Raw genomic sequence first — 24,862 nt, 5'->3', positions numbered from 1 at the left:
CCTACAATGGAATATCATTTCTATTGTAGAATGATGAAATGAAATGATGCTTTAAAAAAATCTTTAATGACACAAAAGATGTGTATAATATGTTGCTAAAAAGTAGAGAACAGATTATAAACACTCATTTACAATACAATACCAATTTTGTAAAAACAAAGCATTTATACATGTGCACCTGGAAAGACATACCAAAACATTGGCAATGTTCATAGCCGGTGTTGGAATTATGGAGGCTATCATAGATTCTATTTATTGTCTTTTTATGCTTAGCCATTTTACCTTAAAGTTTTTTTAATGAATATATATTTTTTATAATAAGAAAAATAAATATGAGATTTATTTTTAAATATAATGCACGGCTTTTCTTTATCACGTTTCCAATAAATATGTACTTCTTCTTTGTTAAAACTTATTTTGTCTTATACTGAGCTAAGCATCTATTTGATTTTTTTCATCATTCTAATCCATGACCTTCACTTGAAAGGAAAGCTAAAGACAAACTGGGAGAGAAGAAGGAATAGAACCAAGGCAATACATCCAGGAAGCAAGTTTAGCAAAGGCAGGTGTGAGAATAAACACAGGAGAGGGGAGAGCCAAGCAGTGCAGCCATCAAGAGTGGTCATTACCTATGTACATATTGAATCTTCTTGTGTACAAATCATTACTGATAAGATTAATTGAATGTTAAATCAAATCTGTGCTGAATGAGGTTGAGCTGTATCTTGGAGGTATGCATTATCCTACATAATTCAGGGTGGATCATCTAGCTGTAGTTTATGTAGAATTTTGCTCCTTTATGATCCAAGTCTGTTGTCTCATTTTGTGGGACTAAGGAGGTCCATACATCTGATTAGTCTCCTGACCCCCATCTCTTCTCCATGAAGTATATTCTTTTCATGCCAGGCTTCGGGGCTAGTAGTCGTTATCAGGGCCAAACAACATCTAGCAAGCTGGCTTGGTTAGATGCCATGTTTAAGGCTATTAGATAGAATTTGCAAGAGGTGGTGTTATGGATTGAATTGTGTCCTCCAGAATACATATGTTAAAGTCCTTACCCCCCCCCCCACCCAGTAGCTCAGAATGTGACCTTTTTTGAAAATAGGGTCTTTACAGGTATAGTCAAGTTAACATGAAGTAATTAGGATGGACCCTAACATAGTATAAGTGGTGTCCTTGTAAACTGAGGAAACTGGGACACAAATATGCACAAAGGGAAGATTATGTGAAGAGACATAGGGAGAACGCCATGTGAAGATTAGAATGATACTGTCACAAGCCAAGAAATGTCTGTGGCTACCAGAAGCTGGAAGAGGCAAGCAAGGCTCCTTCCCCTACAAGTTTCAGTGAGAAGATGGCCCTGCCAACACCTTGACTTGACCTTCTAACCTCTAGAACTGAGGCAATAAATTTCTGTTTATCTGAGTTACCCAGCTTATCATACTTTCTTACAGCAGCCCTAGGAAACTCATACAGGTGGTATAATCACCCCCTCCAAAAAAAAAAAAAGTGAAGGTAATTCACAAGGGATGCTTGGAAATACTGAAGAGCCTTCTAATGCACTGCTGTAAAGCTAGTTATGAAGAATTGAGGCTCTGCTTCTGCCTGCATGTCCAGGCAAAACCTTTGCCTCTCTTATACATGCGTACACCCTCACCCTCAACTTTCATTTTGCCGTCATTTTTCATCTTTAAACAGGGATCAAAATCTGGTCTCCCTCACAGGATTATTGCACAGAATTAATACTTAAAGCATATTGGGAAGCATTTTGAAAAGGAAGGGAGTACATAAATAAAACAGAAACAGGTAAAGCAACAGCCACAATAAACATGCTAAACAGAAGGGGCATCAGGACCTAATAGATTAAGGCAATTGTTAACTTCATCCGGTGCTTTTTAAATGGCTTGCAATCTTATGACGCTTCACTGCTCTGTTAAAATAACAAGCTATTGCACCAGCTCATGGCAGGGTGTGCAGACAAAGTGATCTGTATAGAGCTGTCTGTATTACATACACTAGGGCAACAATGTGTGATAGCCATTCCCTAGAGGTTCACACAGCAGACACCTTGTAAATAAGGCTGTCCCAGGAAGGCAAATTTTTGCTAAATAAATAAAATCTCTTTAGGAAAATTGCATTATTCAGAGGAATAGGCAGAGAACAAAAGAAGGAAGCCATGGGAACTTTCAAATGGAGCACCAGAGTACCCTGAGATGCATAGGTACTGGATTCAGTGACAGAACTCTCTATAAAGTCAGCCTCACTCTTTCATCCCAAATGCCTCTGCTATATGGATAAACAGATTTTTTAGAGTGGGAAATGTTTTTACCTGTTCTCTTTTACTGTAGACTAAAGCTGAGAAATCTTTACATTTAAGAGTAAGCTTCCCACTCCAAAATATAAACCAAACATCCCAACTCTTCAGTTAAAGAAACTCAGATATATAAAAATCTAAACACAGTAATACTATATATATATTGCTGCACATGAAGCAACAGGAGATTTGAGGTCCACAGTTTTGTACTATATGACTGATACAGATTTTGGTACCAAGAGTGGTTCTACACCTGAAACTAATATTAAAAATTTAAATTTAATTTTTAAAAAAGAGCAAAATAATTTTTTTTAAAAAAAGAATGGTTCTAGAGGTTCCAATATATACATTAAATATTTTAGGTTGGTGCAAAAGTAATTGCAGTTTTTGCAATTATTTTTAACCTTTTAAACTGCAATCACTTTTGCACCAACCTAATAATATATATAATATATATTATATTGTTATATTAGGTATATATATCATGTTATATTATTACATATAATATATATTATAAAATATTATATAGAGTATAGAATATTGTATTATATGTAATATTATATATATTATATAATATATATGACAGAGAGACAGGAAGACAGAAATTTCAAGGAATGGGTTCACAGGACTGTGGGGAATGGCAATCTGTAGGAAGGCTGGTAGGCTGGAAACTCTCAGGCAGGAACTGATGCTACAGTCTTGAGACAGAATTTCTTTTTTTCAGGGAAACCTGCTTTGTTCTTAAGGCCCATCAACTAATTGAATGAAGCCCACCCACATTACCAGCATAATCTCCTTTAAAGTCAACTAATTATAAATGTTAACCACATTTACAAAATACCTTCACAGCAAGACTTAGTGTTTGATTGAATAACTAGGTACCATAGCCTAGCCAAGTTGATACATAAAACTGACCATCACAATCTCTAATAGTGATTTCTGCTTGCATTATAATTAACAAATAACATAATCCCTTTGGTCATCCGATCACAACAAAACATAACAAGTTTTGTCTAAATTGTGTTCTTTGTTCCAAGTCCTTCCAAAATCATAAATTATCATTTAAATTTAACTTACATTAATAGTATTTATTCATGGTTAAACACTACTTACAGAGTCAATAATTTTATATATAACAGCCCTACCACTAGGAAAAAAACCCTTCGTGTTTTGTGGATTATGTTTTGAAACTACTAAGCCAAGAATTGCCAGAAATAACAGCCAAATTAATAATTAAATAGAAAGCTTTTATTGCAAAATGAACAAAGCTAAAATAAATAGAAACTATCTGAAATTTTTCAATATACAAATTCATACAGTTTTTATTTAACTGAACAGTTATTACAATAATAACTAACAACCTGACGTCTTCCAAGTCCCCTGGAGCGCCTGTCCTCTAAATCTGAAAAAGCTGACAGGGATAGCCTAGCAATTCAGCCTATGTGGGAGGAAATAGGAGAGAAATCAATGGAAAAACATGGGGGCAGATGGGAAATAGTCTGATTTGTTTTGTATTATTATATAAAGGGGAATGGATTTTTACAGTCATAAACTCAAATATGCAAAATTGTATTTTATTTTTCTATAACTGAATTTAATTTCTGCCCTAAGTTTCCATTACTGCGTAATAGCAGAAAGTTTAACCTAATAATTTCTAGCTAAACTCAGTCGAATCAATGATTGCTCAATCACTCCATGTTTTTAGTCCATTCAAGAATTTTTTTTACCAGTAAAACCCAGGGACCCCAGTTCCATCTTTACCCAGGGACATAAGTGACAGAGAACTTATGGAAATGCCTGTGCTGGAATAGGTGAGGTGTCTAGTTCTTGATGGTTCTCTGTCTTCCATGGGTAATCCACAAAGATAAAACTCAACTCGCTGGATCTTTAGTGGTGGGTATCTTTCCCCATCTCTTCAGAGAGTCCATGTAGCATCGGCTGACTGTTTCCCTTCATCATGACTTCCCTTCATTCATGACTGGAGACCATCTCTAACCCATCAGACTTCTCTCAGCCTATCCTACCCCTCTTGTCAGAGCATGGAAACTTTCTAATGCCCTCTACACTCCTCTGGGTCTGCAGGTGACTCATGGCAGCCTCAGCTATCACTGAAAAACTTATTTTCCCACTAGCTCATCCTCTTGGATGGGGGAGTAGTATGTGCACAGACCTTTGCTTCAGTACTCAGACTTTTCTTGCCCGAGTGAATCTATTTTCACTGTAACAGAAATCCCAAGGATATTTTTTATAAAGATTATTTTTATTTTGGCTGTGCCACCCTTTGCCAAAAGTAACAAAATTCCACTGATACGAAAGATTTGAGAATTTTGACAAAAAATGAAAGTGGAGGGAAACTTGATTTAGCCTTTCCTGCTACTATAGTTATAATATTCTAACAGAGAAACCATTATTGCTCCACATTGACCATGGTATACGTGGTAGTGAAGCTTCTTTGGGTTTTAGGATGTCTGACAGGTTTATATTTGAATCCCAGGTCCATTAAATTTTATCTTATTGGTCTTGGACAAGTTACCTCACCTTTCTGAAACTCATTTCCTTATTCTCCATACCTATCTCATGGAGTTATGTGAGAGCTAAATGGGATAACAAGGGATAATGTTGGTGCCCTAATCCAATTAGGCAAAATTTGAAAGTCCCAGTTCGCACAATCTCAACAAAACTTATTGTATAAAAGCTAAATTTCTTTGTAGATTAAATAGTGGTAAGATTGTCATGTTAAAATAATCACCTTTCCAGGGTGTTTTTAAAGATACTTTAATATCTAACTATTCAGGACTGATTAACCTCTTAGGCTAATCGCTCACTACTCCCTGCCCTTTCCCACACAAATACATGTTCATTATATCTGTTCTATAATTCCATTTCAAGTCCAGTAGAGCAAAATTTGCCAAGAACGGTAAATTTCTACATAACAGCAGTGTTTTTAAGTGTTGGGTTGACCATGCCCTGGAAAAGGGAAACACTGGATCCTGTTGCATCTGGGATTATATTAGAAGTTTTCTGTAGTTTGGAGGTTCCGTGATCTATGGATATTGTGCTTGCTTCTGATGTGGTACTTGCTTTTCACCTCTAAGCTGAGGTTATCACTTGATCTATTCTTAAACTAAGCCTGACTCACCTCTGCTATTTCAGTCTTGCTTTGAACCTTGTTTCCAGGATCCACTGCTATCCACAATCTCCTTACCATGGGAAATGACCCATGAAAGCTGTATTCCTGAACTTAAAACCAAAAACAACAAGAGGAATTTGAAAGGTCTAAGAAAAAAAAAGATTATTACCAAACTAGAAAAAAAAGATGATATACGATAAGTATGGTGACTCTTGAAGAGGATGTGATTAATAATAGAAGCAGAATTATGGGATTTTTTTTAAAGAAATGGGGGATTTCACTGGAGGAGGAGTTCTTTGTATTGTATTGTATTGTATTGTATCTTTTTTCTTCTCACAAAGAAGTGAATCACATTCAATACATTCAAGATTATCAGAAAGTGGGGTTCTAGATGAAAACATTAGAGCCAGAAGAGCTTTAGAAATCAGTCATCTATTCTGAGCTCCTTTTGTTATCCATAAAGATACTGACCTACGAGGGTTAAATAACTGGACCAAGTTCATAGAGCTGCCCCATGGCAAAGTGAGATTAGAACCAGCCCAGGCTTTTCCCACTGTGTGTCATTGTCTCCTGAACTATACACTGACTTGACCTGCTTTTCCATTTCTAGAACTTTGACTAAGACCATTTTCCTCTAGGCGGATGAGGCAGTCACACAGCTATGTGTATATTTTTCTCCAGATCTTCTTTCACACAGTTATGTCTAAGCCCTAAAATTAGAGTTTTATAAATTAATTCTATCTGACAAGGCAGCTTTTTACCTCTTCTTCCAGAGCACTTCCGAGACCCTACAGCCAAATAGAAACCCACTTTCTGATAATAACCCACACTCCAACCTCCAGTCTTTAGCCCCTACTTGATTTCTACCCCTTCAACTCTCTGACTTTGGCTGAGAGATTTTTTATAGTATATTTTAATAGAGGTCAATTAGAGACCAAAAAACGTCAAAATCCCAGGAAATAGGTTAACGGTGGGATTGAGAAAGTACATCAGGTGGTGAAAAAGGACAAATTTCCTTTCATAGCTCAACTTACACCATACAAGAGACTGGGAAAACACTCTTATGGAGGAATAACATTTTACACTTATCAATGAGTAACAGCTGAGAAAGTATAACTTTATCAGACCTTCTCCATGTGATAACTGAGAACATACTTGCTGGGAGAAGTGGAGAAAGTGTTCTGGTGTTGGGAAGACAGTCTGAGAGGCTGCGTAGGGAAAATAGGGCCAGTCAGGCTTTCTTCCCCTGGCCAGCTACTGACCCTGAGCAGCCTGCCGGTCTGATAAGATGGAATGCTATGCAGGTGCAGTCCATCCTGAAAATGTTACTGTAAATACTCCAATGTCAGCACCTTGGCTGTGAGCTGCTTTTGTCTCTGTATGATATAAAAGGGTCTGGCCATTTTACGGGATGGGGGAGGGCTGCTGCTACTGTGTGCTGATGAGTTATGAGACTGCTGCTGGCTGCGGGTGGTAACCTGAGAATATCCAGTTGTGTGCAGCAGTGAGAAACCCCGGCTGTGTCCCAGGAAGCCTGGAAATAAAGCATGCCTACTTTGCCTTCGGCTCCACGCATCTTCTTCTAGCTCCCTGAGTCACAGACACCTTACCCCTGGGACACCACCCACTCAGACAGGCTATTTTGTTTTGTGGCAAATTATGCTCAGAAATTGAGACTGTCTTGGCCAATAGTTTATTTAACACAGGTTCATTGTGGGAATTATAATTTCACAATAGCACAAGGGTAATGTCTCTTAATAAGCCAATAAAGAAATAACATATTCTAAGGCAATGATAGATTAATCACACTATTGTTCCAGGCAAGGGGAGATGATAGGAATATAGTCCAAATTTAGTTGAGGTGTAACTTTATATGAGTTGGTGCTCTGGAAGGATAGCTTAGCCAATGAGAGCTGATATCCAGCTAACGGAGCAAAAGTCCCTTGTTGCTAGAGCACATTGCCAGGGAATGACGGCACTGGTGTTGACAGGAAAAATGTTCTTTGCAGGACTGCTGATGGTAAAATAGCCGCCTTTACCACCGCAGGAGTCAATGCCCAAAAGTCTTCAGAGGGGTATTTAGATCAAAGGGTAGCCTTGCCCAGACAAAACACTCTCAGTGAGTCCTCACAAACTTGCTGTATTTATACTCTAAACATCCTCTCAGCAGAGTTGCTTCTCCACATATTTTATTTGATGAGCCCCTTCAGCAGCTAAGTTAATGAGTGCTTATTATCCACGACAGCTGATGAGATGATGATGTCCAGACTCAGCTTACTTCACTCTTACATCAAAAAACCTTACTCTTGAAAACAACTTCATTTTTGTCATAAACAAATGGATTTGAAATCATTTCAAACCAATACCCAACAGAAGTTCTGGTCTACCTGGATAGTATGATAGTACTGGGAAACTGAAAAGAGGTAGAAAGGTGGTGTGCCAGAAGACTGGATCCTGAAATGGCACTGAAGATAAATTTTACTTACTTCATATTTGTCTAGAGCTGGCTTAGCATTCATGGCAATCTCTAGAGATTCTTTTTGCTCCATGGCTCCTCAGTTTTTTGTTTGTTTGTTTGTTTATTTGTTTTGGGGGGGGTGTCTAGAATAACTGGATATTTGTTTTTCTGTTTGAATGCCCGAATACTCAAATCTTAAGATTTCTTTAAATTTTTGTTTTTGTTAGAGGATAGATATGTTTAAAGAGTAACTTTTTCATGATAATAACTACTGACAAATACCAAGAAAATTGTGTGTAAATAGTAGAAGATCTGTGACAACCTTGTCGTATTTAAGATTAGGAACCCCATCTCTATACCACACAGTATTTTTTAATAAGTGTTTCCTCAATCCTGCTGGTCCTTTCAAAATTACTGTAGAGACATTTTTCTATTGTAGAGACCTTCATGGGTTCATTTGACATAATTGCATAAATTTATTACCAATTTTAGATACTGAATCTTTATAAAAATCTTTAATTAAAAACAAAAAATGGTACATCCTTAACTATGCTAGCTAAAAAAAATCTCAGACCCAGTCAGGTAAAATGTCATTATAGTCTAATGGTCCATGTCTCTCAGATCTAACTAAGACACACTTTGAACAAGACAGATGATCACCTATTTAGTGTGTAGCCCGTTCCAATGTCTTATTACCTAACTAAAGGAAGACTACTTATATCCACCTGAATTCTTTCTGCAATGCAATTTAGATGTTAACTACCCAACTACCCATAGTTAGCACAGACTTCACAGGTTGAGAGGGCAATCCTCCACAAGCGCCCCCTCACTTCACACACTGGCCACAAGCTCTAGAGTTCCAAGGTGACCCACGCTTCTGTCCAACTGACTAACATGGAGGTTCTTACTACTCCCTTCAAGTTTGAAAATTTAATAGAAAGACTTGTAGGACTCAGGAAATTGGTATATTTATGATTATGGTTTTATTATAAAAGGTGCAAATCCAGACCAGAGAAAAGAAGAAACCTGTAGGGTAAGCTCTAGGAAGTTCACAGACATAGAACTTCCATGTCCTCTCCCTGTGCAATCAGAATATGTTACTAACTGGGAAGTTTACCTGAGCTTGGTGTTAGGAGTTTTTATTGGGGGTTCATGGGGTTTCATGACTGATTGAGTCATAAGCCATGTGATTAGATTCAATCTCCAGCACCTCTCCTCTCCTCAGAGATTGGGCTGATATCATCTGGCTCAAAACTGCAACCGTCTAATCACATGGTTGATCTTTCCAGCATGCCTAGCCCCTATCCTGAAACCATGTAGGGGCTGGCCAGGAGTCACCTCACCATTATAAACTTAGATGTGGTCTGAGGGGCTGTCCATGAATAATGGTCCCTTCTATCACTGTGAAAGTACCAAGTGATTAAAATCTCCATCCCAGGAACCTAGAGCAAAGACCAGACAAATTCTTTATTACACAACCTTCTTACTGCAACTTAAAATAGATAAGTAGATAGAGACTCTTGAAATGTATCTTATGAAACACTTAGAGATTGCCTTGTTTTATTTCCTTTAAGTATCATTTTACCAGTGGAATTACTTCTAATTCGTGGTCCCCAGGCAGGTATTAGCCAGCAGTAAGTTATCAAATTACCTCTCATTAAAATTTTAAGAAAAATGTCATTATTCCATTATGTGATTTTTATTTCTCCTTTGAACTAATCAAAAAACTTTTCAATAATTTAAAGGTAAAAAAGCTCCTTTTTGGTACGAATATTTCTTCACTTCTACTCTGAACCACAAAGAACTAGGTTTTCTGATGTGATCCACACTCTTAGAAACAAGGGTATAAGAGTTCTTGACTTGTTGTAGAGAGAAAACATTAGTGTTAGTAATAGGTACTAGAAAACCGTCCTCGCATTTATGATAAAAATCCTACCTGTAATCATTCTAAATAAACCTGATTTTACACCACATTATAAGTAAGGACTCAAACAGTAGAGATGAATAAAGAAAAAGTAGTTCTCTCAATTAACATGTGAGGTTATCAAAGATTCATAATTGGACCAAGTGTGTCACGACCAATTCAAGGAGAGCATGTAGTGTTTATTTCTTTTACTATGACTTCCAAGGCACAGATATCTCATGCAAGGTTTATGGACCAGCATCTGTAGATGTGCTCTAAGACTTCTGTTAAGCTTCTGAAGTAACATAAAAATTGTACATTTTATGGAGAGAGAATACATATTTTCATCAGATTCCTAAAATCCATGACCATAAACCTTAAAATCCCTAAGAATGCCTTTTGTACAGGAGCCCTTCTCTAGGAACAGACCAGCCCTTAAACCACTCCCTAAAGCCTCCAGAATTATAATTCCTGCCATTATAATCCAAGGGCCTGCCTTTGGGTCCTTCCAACTCCTCCAGCCTTTTTGAAGCGTTTATTTTCCAAATAAGATGACTTAAGCCTCTAGCCCACATGAGCCTCAGTATTTCTGAGAATTCTTGGTAGGGGGAGCTTATATTTCTCCTGGTCACCTCTCACTCTGATTTCTTACTCTATTCATTTCCTGTACCAACATTCGCAACATGGAAAATACCCCCGTTTCCTTTATTCCCCAAAGTACTATTAACATAAAACAGCTGCATATAACAGAACTTTACTGAAGGTTTAGAAAAACTGAGAAGGATCATATATTATTAACCATGGTTTAGCTTCTGTAAACTTAATGCTTTATCTGCCTTACATGCATATGCTGGACTTGCCTTGTTCTGGACAACCCAATAATATGCTTGAGTCACCTTGCCTTGACCTCCTGCCTCCCTCATTGCCCATGCCCCTTCAAGAGGAATCCTCCTCTTGGGGGCATGCTTTTCAAATACATTTTTCAAAAACAAGACAATGTAAAGTCCACACTCCCATACTCTTGGCCGTTATCCACCTGCCCTAATCACCCCAGACAACTAGGGACAGCCCCTATGTTCTAGAGCCTGCTAAAATTATTCAAACTAGCAATCTAAGCCTGCTTACCTTGCCTTGACTGTTGTTTCCCAGAAACACACACACACAATAAACTCTTGCCCATATTTCCTCCCCTTTCCTCTGTGCCGTGACTAACCTGCTTCCTCATGTGGTTCCAGGTGGCAAAACATGCCCAATTCTCTTGGGAACTGTAACAATCTTTTCAATGACAATCAGTTGTTGATCTGTTGGCCTCACTATACCTCACATTTTCTATTAATACAATATATTCTAGAACAAATCATAACAGGACACACAGAACAGGAAGCAACTTACAATGTATTATTAAACATCACTGTTTCTTAGCTGTCCCCTTGCAAGGAATTTTTTAGCAGCTATGTTTTCATAGGACTCCTCTCCCCACTGAGGCCATTACTTCACATGGTTTCTTTTCTTCTCATCCTTGAGTTCCCCATACTTTTCCTCTTTAGGAAAGAGGAATTAGCAGAGGAATTTAGGAATACTCCTATTATTTTACCAGGTAGTACAGTTTCATTTTCCTGTTTTCAACCTTTACCAATCTAGATCTCCATGATCAAAATATCCACTAAGATTTTTTCCTAAAGAAAACATCTGTCTGCCTTTAAGATAAATGCTGCTATTCCCTATAATGTGAATGTGTAGCAAAAATTTCATCTTTTAAAGCAAAATTTCTTCCCGTTAACAATGTAATAGCCCTATTTGTCCGAAAATAAGACCTAGCTGGACAATCAGCTCTAATGCATCTTTTGGAGCAAAAATTAATATAAAACCTGGTATTGTATCGTATTGTATTGTATTGTATTGTGTTGTGTTGTGTTGTGTTGTATTGTGTTGTATTGTATTGTATTAAAGACCTGGTCTTATATTGTAGTAAAATAATACCTGGTCTTATATTAATTTTTGCTCCAAAAGACTCATTAGAGCTGATTGTCCAGTTAAGTTTTATTTTCGCGGAAACACTGTAACTACAAAAGCAATCATGGAGACAGGATTCCAAGCACACTATCAATTTAAAATATTAACTAACCATTTAAAGTTTATTATATACAGATTATTCAAGTTTGCACTTTGTAACAATAATAAGCAGTAGAAAATAAAATGGAAACTATCCTACTAAAAATAACCATAAAGGGCCAGCCCCGTGGCTCATGTGGTTAGAGCTCCATGCTCCTAACTCCGAAGGCTGCCGGTTCGATTCCCACAAGGGCCAGTGGGCTCTCAACCCCAAGGTTGCCAGTTCAATTCCACGAATCCCACAAGGGCTGGTGGGCAGCGCCCCCTGCAACCAAGATTGAACACAGCACCTTGAGCTGAGCTGCCACTGAGTTCCTGGATGGCTTAGTTGGTTGGAGTGCGTCCTCTCAACCACAAGGTTCCAGTTCAACTCCCGCAAGGGATGGTGGGCTGCACCCCCTGCGACTAGCAAAGGCAACTGGACCTGGAGCTGAGCTGCTCCCCCACAACTATGACTGAAAGGACAACAACTTGAAGCTGAATGGCACCCTCCACAACTAAGATTGAAAGGACAACAACTTGACTTGGAAAAAAGTCCTAGAAGTACACACTGTTCCCCAATAAAGTCCTGTTCCCCTTCCCCAATAAAATCTTTAAAAAAAATAAATAAATAACCATAAAAATTATAAAATACCTAAGAATAAGCTTAACAAAAAACTCAGAGGAGCTACACGAATAAGCTCAAAACTGTACCAAGGGCATAATTATTTAAACCTGAATAATAGAGAAGCAAGCCATAGTACTTGAATGGAAAGTCTAAATATTGCAACAATATCAATTCTGCCAAAATTAATGTATACATTTAATATAATACAAAACAAAAATTCCAAAATTATTTGAAATTGGAGAGAGGAAACCAACCAAATTATTTCAGATTTACCAGAAAAGACAAACATGCAAGAATATTTAGGGGAAAAAATTAAGTAGATGAATAATAAGGTGGAAATACACTACCAGATATTTAAGGATATTATAAAACTGTATTTCAAACAAATACTTATATACCAATGTTCATAGAAGTATTAGTCACAATAGCCAAAAAAGAGGAAACAACCCAAATATCCATTGATAGAAGGATAAATAAACAAAATGTGGTATATACGTACAACAGAATATTATTCAGTCATAAAAATGAATGAAATTTTGATGCATGCTACAATATAGATGACTCTTAAAAACATTATGCTAAGTGAAAAAAGCCAAACACAGAATGCCAAATATTGATTGTATCCTTCCAATTATATTCAGAACTAGAATAGGCACATTCATAGAGACAGAAAGTAGAATAGATTACCAGGAGCTGGAGGGAGGGGGAATGAGGAGTTACTATTTAATGGGTACAGAATTTCTCTTTGGACGATGAAGATTTCTGGAAACAGATAGTGATGCTGGTTGCACAACATTGTGAATGTAGCTAACACCACTGCATTGTGCACTTAAAATGGTTAAAATGGTAAATTTTATATTATGTATATTTTACATAACATAAAATAACAATTTAAAATAGCAAAAAAACACCTAAACTCTATATTAATCTGAATGATGTAATATTGATGTTTTCACTTGCACACAGACTAATCACCAGTATAGAAACCCAAGAAACAGATCTCAGTATATATTCGAATTTAGTATATGACAAAGATGATATTTCAAGTCAAAGAGGAAATAAAATAGTCCAGTAATGGCTCTTTAATAACCTATTATCTTGGAACAAAAGATTATATTCCTAATACACATCATATTCCAAGATAGGTTCCAAGCATTTTAAGATAAAATACTGGAACAACAATGTAGAATATACAACTATATACGAAGGTCTGACAAGTTCCCAAATTTGCCTCCATGCGCTTACATTGGCAATACTGTACAAACAGCTTGGTAAGGTTTCATATCAGTGTCTCACAGTTGTGTTAGTGTCGATGCATGTGGTGTCTTGCTGAGCAGTGTTCATTATTGTTGTTGCGTGTTTTTGTGTGCAGTCCAGAGAATGTCTGAGCTTGAATTAGAGCAATTAACAAAGATCATATTTCTTGTTAAACTTGGCAAGAGTGGAAGTGAAATCAGGGACATGTTAGTCCAAGTTTATGGGGATAATGCCATGAAGAAAACAGCCGTGTACAAATGGATTAAACATTTTTCTGAGGGAAGAGAACACGTCACTGATGAAGAGAGGTCAGGGCAGCCAGTAATGAGCAGAACTGACGAAAACATTGCAAAAATTCATCAAATTGTGTATCAAAATTGTCTGCTGACTGTGAGAAGCATAGCAGACCAAGTAAACATTGATAGAGAACAGTTAGGAAAATCTTGGCATGAGAAAGGTGTATGCGAAGGAGCTCACCCATGAATAAAAGCAAAGGAGAGTTGAAGTTTGTCAAGACCTTTTGGAGAGGCAAGACGATGTTTTGGGCCATGTTATCACTGGTGATGAAACATACAACCCTGAAACAAAGCGTCAAAGTGCACAATAGAAGTCAGACAATTCTCCATGACCAAGAAAGGTCTGTCAGTCCAAATCAAGAGTCAAAACAATGTTGCTAACCTTTTTTGGTATCAGAGGGATTATTCATTATCAATTTGTACCAACTGGACATACAATTAACCAAGCTTACTACTTGGAAATGCTGAAAGGCTGCGTGAAAAAGTTAGATGAAAACGACCTGAACTTTTCGCCAACAATTCATGGCTCTTGTATCATGACAATGCACGAGCTTACACGGCACTGTCTGTGAGGGAGTTTTTAGCCTGTAAACAAATAACTGTATTGGAACACCCTCCCTACTCACCTGATCTGGCCCCCAATTACTTCTTTTTTTACCCGAAGATAAAGGAAATATTGAAAGGAAGACATTTTGATGACATTCAGGACACCAAGGGTAATATGATGACAGCTCTGATGGCCATTCCAGAAAAAGAGTTCCAAAATTTCTTTGAAGTGTGGACTAGGCACTGGCATTGGTGCATAGCTTCCCAAAGGGAGTATTTTGAAGGTGACCATATGATATTCAGCAATGAGGTATGTAGCACTTTTCTAGGACGAGTTCGCAAACTTAATTGTCAGACCTCATAAACTTAGAGTATGGAAGTCTTTTCTCAGAATGACAGCAGATACAATAACCACAAAGGAAGGAGTAAAGTTGATTATATCAAATAATTTTGTAACTCAAAAACATCATTATCAAAGTCAAAATACAAATCATGAACTCAGAAAATGTCCTTTCTATATAAAGAGGCCTTAACAAAAAATAAAGCTAAACACCTCAATAGAAAATTGGCCAAAGGATATAGACAAGCAATTCACAAAATAAGAAAAGCAATTAGTCAATAATATATAAAAAAAAGTTTTCAATGTTAAAAAAAATGTTTACTGGTATTGTTTAGTGTTATTATGGCAGGGAATCAGTGAGAGACACATATCTCATGCTTTGTTGTTGGTATTATACTCGTAAATTGATATACCTTGTGAAATACAACAGTTTGGCAGCATACGTGTATAGCAAAAGCCTTTAATACAGCAATTACACTTCTAGAGATCTATCAGAAAGAAACTGATGGACAAGTGCACAAAGGTAAACATGCAAGAATTTTCATTGCAGCAAAGTTGATGAGAATAAAGAAATTCTAAACTGTACCCAACGAAAGATATTAATTAAACAAATTATGGCACATTCTTACAATGGACACCCTGCAGCCATTGAAACTATTATTAAGAACTGTATTAATTGAACTTAAAATGCTTATGATATAGTGCTAAGAGGGAAAAGGGCCATGAAAATGTTTATAGAGTATGATTTCATTTTCACAAATAAATAAATAAGTAGTTGCATATATTTGCAAGTAAATGCATCTGGAAAGATGTCACCAAAACAGAAAAAAAACTTAAATTGCACAATGACAAAAGACTTGTCATGTCCTTCACAACCCTCGTCAGTGTAATTTTACCTGTATTGTGTGATTGTTTAATGCCTGTCTCTGCAGCTGAACCATAAACAACTTAAGGTTGGAATCCACCTATGTTTGCACACCTTTGTATCCTCAGCACAGAGCCTAACACAGATAGCCTCTCTATAGATATTTTTTAATCAGTAAGTGAGATGAGTGAATGAGAGTGAAAAGCCAGCAAACTCAGATTTGGACTGGTATCCTTGATTTTCCTAGCCTCAAGGACTAAAATTAAGTAAGGCTTAATTCCACGGCTATCACAGTAAATTCTTCATACATACAAATTCCTTCATATTTTCTCCTCTTCTCTGAGTTCTAGTTGGAACTCCACCACCTATCATATATGTAGTTAAACTCAAGATTTAATCTTTCATCTGTAAAATAAGGGGTTAGATGGTCTTTAAAGTCATGTCCACCCCTAACAGTCTCTGATTCAATATAAACACCCTGAAAATTGTCCCTGGGAGAAAGGGTTATGATACATTCTGGTTGCTAGAATTGTATGTGGAGCCCAAGTTGTGGGAGCAGTACAGAAAACATTAATAAAGAATATCAAACTTCAAACATTCTATTTGGGAGGTGGAAAGGGGAATTAGTTGTCGGAATATATGTATCTCAAACAAAGGATCATCCTTAAAATCAGATTACTCATCAACAATGACTAGGGTTTTATAAATTTAATGTTTCAATTGAATCAAAACTGGCCTTGTAAAAAAAACCTTTCTTCCTCCTCCATTCAGCTATGAGTGTAGCTGTGTCATCCCATGCACTGTGGCATTTGTTCATTGAACCACTGTCCTTCTTAAAAGATAGTTTCTCACCCATACAAAATGACTATGAATCATTGGTTCTATGAGTATTTTCTCTTTGTTTTGTTCACAGCATAAATGACAGATTTCAGTGTGTTTATTTCTTGCATAAGCAAAAGTTGCCATTAACCTGAAATACCCCATATGGCAAATGCAAATTGTTGCATCTTAATTTCAAACATTGGGTAACTATGCAGTTCTAATTAAGGGATCATAATTCTCCTAAAGGCAGGATATGAGCAACAGGAGGGAAAAAAGTTTCACAGAGAATAGATAAGACTACTGATATTTAAAGTTTTTTTTTCCCAGATAGAACTGTTTATGTGACTTGAAAACAAAAAGAAAAATATTCCTTTAGTAATTATTTCTATAGCTTTTATATAGTGCCTATGAGCAAAGTATTTAAATAATTTTACATATGTTTTCATTTTATTTTCATAAAAAAGTATTTAATACAGACCTACAATGTTTTTTTGTTTTCTCAGTTAAAGGATTAATTTTTCTATAAACATCCCTGTATAATCTAATCTAATATTCATTTTTTCCTTGTGGAATTGCTACAGATAGTAATTTTCATCTCTACTGCTTTGTTCTCTCAGAAATCCTCTCTCTCCACTCAAATCACTTAACATACATGCTTGTCCAATTAACTGACCAGTAAAATATAATCTCCTTGAACGTATAGCCCATTATTGATTCCCTCAATAAATGAATAAATTATTTAAAAGAAAATTAGTGAATACATTAATTCAAAGAAAATATATATAACATATGCAAAATATATCATATTCCTAAGATAAAATTTTGTATAATTCTTTAATGTTAGATTTGTGATTCAAAAATTGTAATTTTTTTTTCAGCTTTATTGAGATATTAATGACATGTAACATATGTAAGTTTAAGTTGTACAAGATGATGATTTGATGCATGTGTATATTTTGAAATAATTACTTCAATAATGTTAGTTAACACTTCTATCCCCTTATATAATTACCTTTATGTGTGTGTGGTGATAATTTTTAAAATCTACTCTCTTAACAACTTTCAAGTGTATTAAAAACAGTATTATTATTTCTATAGTCACCATTCTATACATTAGATCCCCAGAATTTATTTATGTTATAACTGGAAGTTTATACCTTTTTACCTGCATCTTCCCACTTCCCCCAACCCCTGGAAACCAGCATTCTACTCTCTATTTCGAGTTCGGCTTTTTCAGATTCCACATATAGTGAGAGCCTACAGTATTTGTCTTTCTCTGTCTGACTTTCTAATGTGATTTTAAATGTAGCAAATAGGCCAGTGGTTTTGAAGACATAGCAAAGATAAAGCACTAAGATAACATCGTAATAGAAAACTCCATTATCTCTGTAACTAAAACTTCAAAATTTTCATTCTGTATCTTGGAATTCCAAGCATAGACATTACTTCTGACATTACACAAGAGCATTATTCACATATATACAATATTATGAACATTCATATGCCTTAACAGTAAACTGGAATCAAATTAAACGGCTTTCAGGAGCTCCTACACTTGGCAATTGCTTATAATCAGATAATCATTGACTGTTAGAATCAGAACGGACCTCAGCAGTCTCCAATCCAAATCTCTCATATTAGAGCTGAGAACAGGCCCAGCAAATAAGTGTCTCCCACAGTGACCGTCCAGCTCCTTATTCAGAACCCACCGATCCTGCCACCTGATGCCACTCTGGCCATCAGTTCTTGACTTTTCCATTCAGTCTTCAAAACTCTTCAGTCTCAGAAAAATTTTAATCACCCAACGGAAAACATAAATTAATGAAAAGAGAAATTTTACCAATAATCTCGACAAATTCTAAATTTTGCCTTCAAGCTCCTTTTCAAATTTTTTTAAAGCCTTGATGGCCTTTAGACCGACAATGGTTTGTTGACTTAATGATTCACAGCCTCAACAAAAGCTTAACAGAAAATTCGGTTACCAATATGTATTATATAAAAAGCACATCTGCTTGGGCCACTCTAATTGCTCCTGGGCACAAACATCAATGATTAGAATTCTCTCCACAGAAATATTTTCAGCCCTTGAAATGTAGAGGGCGGGTGGCGTCCCAGTACTTGCGGTGCAGCACCGCCACCTACTGGCCCTTTTGAAGGACTCTTTCTCGCTGCGGAAAGCACAGCCCTCGGTCTTTCTGGGTTGGCGATCCTGAAATTACTTCTACCTTATTACAGGAAATCGTTTGATTCACGGATTACAATCCATCTAGCGAATAGGAACCATCTGTCATAAAGCCAACTGAAGTCAGAAATCGGTGAACAGGAATCTCAGTCTTCATATCTTTCACTTTAAATAATTATCTCAATTATTTAAATTATGCTTTCTTTTCCAGCCGCTACCGAAGTAAAAGGAGGCAAAAAACTGAAATTGACAGCAGCAATCTGAAGTGCCCTACTTCACAGAAATTCTCAATGAGACAGAAAAGAGAACACAAAAATGAAATGGGAATATATATTACACTTATGTATTTACCAAAGTTATTATTTTGAGCCACAAGGAGGCACTTGATTATCCTTAAATGTAATTAGGAAAGAGAGAAAATCAGATTTTTTTTCCAGGTTGACTTGACTATTAAGGGCATGCTGACATTGAACTTGAGCACTTGCTCTTGTGCTGTGTGTTTACTTAGGCTCATGTTCTTTTGATGTGAAGCAAAATAACATTTAAGAAGTTGAATCCCCTTGCCCTTAAGGGCTGATTGGTGAGGGAAGCAGCCTGAAGGAGCCTTCATTGCATGGTGATAGCAAGTCCACAGCTAAGATACTTTGCTTTACACACTTTATCTTCTGGGTAGTGTATGCATTCTATTCTAAATAAAAGAAGTTCGGGGCCGGCCCTGTGTCTCAGGCTGTTGGAGCTCCATGTTCCTAACTCCGAAGGCTGCCGGTTGGATTGCCACATGGGCCAGTGGGCTCTCAAGCACAAGGTTGCCATTTGGACTCCCTTAAGGGATGGTGGGCTGCACCCCCTGCAATTAGCAATGGAGCTGAAGCTGAGCTGCACCCTCCACTACTAAGACTGGAAGGACAACAACTTGATTTGGAAAAAAGTCCTGGAAGTACACACTGTTCCCCAATAAAGTCCTGTTCCCCTTCCCCAATAAATAGATAGATAGATAGATAGATAGATAGATAGATAGATAGATAGATGATAGATAGATAGATGATAGATAGATAGATAGATAGATAGATAGATAGATAGATAGATAGATAGATAGATAAAAGAAGTTCGCCATTCTCTAAGGGGTAATTTCCACAGGAGAAAAACCATAAAGTAAACTTGTAACAGCCTTTACTTTGTTAATGTAAGAGTGAATGTGTTCATTTCAGACAGAAAAACAATAGAGCTGCCTGAGTTTGTACCTTAATAAAACTGCCTGAGTTAGTATGAGTTACTACCTTAAGGGGAACTCATTAATAAGAAAGAAATCCAGCAAATCGTGTCTAGGTTTAAAAACCAAAACCGTGGGTGCAAACAACACTGCCATCAGCCTTGTTCAGAATGAGATTCCCAATCTGCTCGACCTTATTCAATCTAGACAAAAAGCATTAACTGAATTGTAAATTTTGTCAGTCAGCCAAAAAAGCTGAAAAAAACCTTGTCAGCACCGGTTTCTAACGTAAGTATGAACGACCGATTCTAGGAAACATTTCTGTAGTTAAACAGAAGCTAAAGAGAACCCAAACAGAGGTGGAAAATGGCTACCGAAACATGAGGGCCAAAGAAGGAGGGGTTTTGGTTGTTTATCATTGTTTATCTCCCACTTTCCTCATTCACAAAATTACTAGGTAACTCTGACCTGTTGGGAATTAACTAGTGTGAAAGCCGCCCATAGTCGGGAACACCATTGCTTTCGTTTGGGTCTCAAATTGAGGCATTTGCTTCAGTTTTCTTCAATAGAAAAGGGGAAGGACATTTCATATCTCAAAGTAATTTTGAAAATAATAGCCTCTTACTGAAATTTTTCCAACCTAATTTTTGGAGAAAGAACTACCATAGGAACAGGGGAACTCCCTTTGATTGAAGAAATCACCAATTTCTGAATAAAACTTAGAAAGCCTCCATGTATTTCTTCTCAAGCATGCCCAAATATGACCATCCTTGGGGATCATCATTTTTTTCTCATTATCATTCTTTCTTCAATAATGACAATTTATAAGAATATATATTTTGCTTTCAAGTGGAACTCCATATGACTATTTTCATTTTGATTTTTAGAATGCTTTGTGAGCATTTTATTTTCCCTTAGTTTTCCCTAGTGTCATAATGAAATACCAGATATCCTTTTGTGGGTCAGCCTTGCTAGAAGTGAATCTGTTGAAAGACCAGAAGTGAATGCAGAGAAGGGGAGACCACTGTGCACATGGCCCAAAGCACATCCCACTTTTTATTCAAAGGCTTTGGCCTGTGTGTTCTTGCTGTCAGGTCTTACCATCTGTGTGCTTATTATCACTGAGAAGGAAAAGCAAACCCAGTGTCAAGCAGTTGAGTCTTTAGATGTTAGAAGACGGGTCTGGGGTCTCTTTTATATAACAAGCCAGTGATCTTGGTTGCTAAGGATACCTTTTCACAACAAATATGTAAAGGGACCTTGACAAAAGGTTAGGAATGCTGATTAGAATTTTACAATGAGGTTGCCTCTTTCATATTTTTTCTCTTACAGCTGAGTGTAGTTTTTTAAATGGTGTAATGCTTTTAGATGGCATAACAAACCCTGATTGTTAAAAAATTATTCTGGGAATCCAAAAAATCAATCTTAATAAAAAATCAAGTTTTGGAGCTTAACTCACAAAACTGGAATTATTACAGCTAGTGCTAGAATTTTTACAATGTGTACACTGTTAAAAGTGATGTAGAAACTGAAACTGAATTAACCAGACTGTCTGAAAAGCAAAAATTCACTAACCATCTGGTAACTTCAGTTTAATTTTCTGATACCTATCATGGCCCAAGAAGGAATTTCACACAAAATGAAAAGGAAAGGAGAAGAAAAAATTATTATGATGCTAATTCTCTTTATTTATATTATACAGACTTTATTTATTGGACTATAAATTAAGAAATTAATCCCTAAAAAGCTTAAAATGTCAAAACAAAAGAGTAATAAGATACAACTGTTCCAGAGCATGCTACTGCTATGAGAACATCATGTGAAAGATAATGAGCATAAGAAAAATAAATGAGAAATCAAGTAACTCATGAATTTTATGTGTTAAATAGAAGATTCATCGAGAAACATACTCAACAACTTGTTGTGGTACAAAATAGGCAGAGCAATTCTTGAAGAGTTTTAAAGGAGGGTCCTTTAGACCTCATGTTATCTGGTTCCCTTTGTTTTCCTGCAGTTTTACGGTACAATTGACATATGAGGTCTGACAACTAAGTTTGCGAACTCATCCTAGAAAAAGTGCTATGTATCTCATTGCTGAATATCACTACTGTCACTTTCGAAGTACTCCCCTTGGGAAGCTATGCACTGACACCGGTCCCTAGTCCACCCTTCAAAGCAATCTTGGAACATTTTCTGGAATAGCCATCAGAGCTGTTGTTAAACTGCAATTACTTTTGCACCAACGTAATATTATCCTTGGTGTCCTGAATGTCATCAAAATGTTTTCCTTTCAATATTTCCTTTATCTTTGGGTAAAGAAAGAAGTCACTGGGGGCCAGATCAGGTGAGTAGGGAGCGTGTTCCAATACAGTTATCCGTTTACTGGCTAAAAATCCCTCACAGACAGGGCCATGTGAGCTGGTGTATTGTCGTGATGCAAGAGCCATGAATTGTTGGCGAAAAGTTCATGTCATCTACCTTTTTGATGCAGCCTTTTTAGCACTTCCAAATAGAAAACTTGGTTAACTGTTTGTCCAGTTGTTACAAATTCATAATGAATAATCCCTCTGATATGAAAAAAGGTTAGCAACATTGGGTTTTTGTTTGTTTTTGTGCCTACAGCTTCTTATACACTGTGCCCTGCTCTGAGCCCCTCACCCACTCCAAACTCTTGGTCCCACCTCTCTAGCTGCTCCACCCATCTTTTCTCTGCTTCACTATATGGCAAAACTGCACACCCAATCCATCCAACCCCACCCAATCTGGGTTCTCTCCAGTGGCCTCATTGTCTGCACCTGGCTGCCAGGATCCCTCACTTCCTAGTTTCCCTCCAACTCCCAGCCTCCCCTGGTGATGTGGGAGATTTTTGAGTAAGTGCCCGGATCATGTCTCGTGAGACAGAAGAATGGAAGCATGGACCAAGGAGAGGCGAGGAGTTTTTTTTTAAAAAAGAGTATAGTTTATTTAAAGCAAAGGGTCAGAGCTCCCGAGCAAAAGGGGGTCCCAAATGAGGTGCCCCAGCAATTTGACTCTTGATTTGGACTGACAGAACGTTTTTGGTTGTGGAGAATTGGCTGACTTCCACTGTGCACTTTGATGCTTTGTTTCAGGGTCGTACTGGTACACCCATGTTTCATTACCAGTGATAACATGGCCCAAAACATCATGTTGCCTATCCAAAAAGGTCTTGGCAAACTTCAACTCTCCTTTGCTTTTCTTCATCGGTGACATCCTTCGGGACCATTTTTGCACACACGTTTCTCATGCCAAGATTTTCAGTTTCTCTGTCAATGTTTACTTGGTCTGCTATGCTTCTCACAATCAGTTGATGATTTTGATGCACAATTTGATGAATTTTTGCAATGTTTTTGTCAGTTCTGCTCATTACTGGCCACCCTGACCTCTCTTCATCAGTGAAACGTTCTCTCCCCTCAGAAAAACATTTAATCCACTTGTACACTCCATTTTCTTCATGGTATTATCCCTATAAACTTGGACTAACATGTTGCTGGTTTCACATCCAAGTTTAACAAGAATTTTAATGTTTGTTCATTGCTCTAATTCAAGCTCAGACATTCTTTTTTTGTGTAATGGCACACAAAAACACACAATAATAATGAATGCCACTCAGCTAGATACCACCACACATCGACCTAACACAGCTGTGAGACACTGATATAATAAGGTTATGAATCCTTACCAGCTGTTTGTATAATGCTACTAATGTAAGCGCACAATGGCAAGTTTGCAAACTTAATTGTCAGATCTTTGTAGATCACTATATAAATTTAGGGTGTACAGCATAATGGTTTGACTTACATATATTGTGTAATTATCACAGTAATTAGTTAACATACATTATTTATATAGGTACAAAAAAATGTAAAAGATAAAAAAGATTTTGTTCCGGGACTGGCCCGGTGGCTCAGGTGGTTAGAACTCCATGCTCATAACTCCAAAGGCTGCCGATTCAATTCCCACATATGGGCCAGTGGGCTCTCAACCACAGGCTGCCAGTTCAATTCTTCGAGTCCGGCAAGGGATGGTGGGCAGCACCCGCTGCAACTAAGTTTAAACATGGCATCTTGAGCTGAGCTGCCACTGAGCTCCCAGATGGCTCAGTTGGTTGGAGCACGTCCTCTCAACCACAAGGTTGGCGGTTCGACTCCCATAAGGGATGGTGGGCTGCGCCCCCTGCAACTAACAACGGCAACTGGACCTGGAGCTGAGCTGCACCCTCCACGACTAATATTGAAAGGACAACAACTTGACTTGGAAAAAAAAAAAGTCCTGGAAGTACACACTGTTCCCCAATAAAGTCCACCTTCCCTAATAAAATAAAATAAAATAAAATAAAAGGTTTTGTTCCTTGTGATGAGAGCTCTTAAGATCTATTTTCTTAACAACTTTCAAATATACCATAGAGCAGTGTTATACATTACATCCTAGCTCTTATTTATCTTACAACTGCAAGTTTGTACCTTTTCACCACTTTTAATCAATTCCACCCCCCACCCTAACCCTCTGCCTCTGGGAACTGCAAATCTGCTGATACCCTCTTTGAAAATAATACCCATTTCTGAAAATTTTTTCTAAGTTGCTACTTTCAGCCAAACACAAAATGTTTCCTCTTTAACAAACCATCCTGATAAGCTCTCTGGGCAAATACAGGAAGCATGGCATTTAGTTCAATCTCTCTATAAACGGTATAATGCTCTAAGTTATGAAAATGAAGGTGTTCTCACTTAACCCAGGATCAATAGGCCTGCCTCATTCTTGCTACCACTGAATTCATTACTCACCATCAAACCTCACTTTGA

Source organism: Rhinolophus hipposideros, assembly GCF_964194185.1.
Source record: "Rhinolophus hipposideros genome assembly, chromosome: 17".
Lineage (NCBI taxonomy): Eukaryota > Metazoa > Chordata > Mammalia > Chiroptera > Rhinolophidae > Rhinolophus > Rhinolophus hipposideros.
This window is presented reverse-complemented; position numbering follows the sequence as displayed.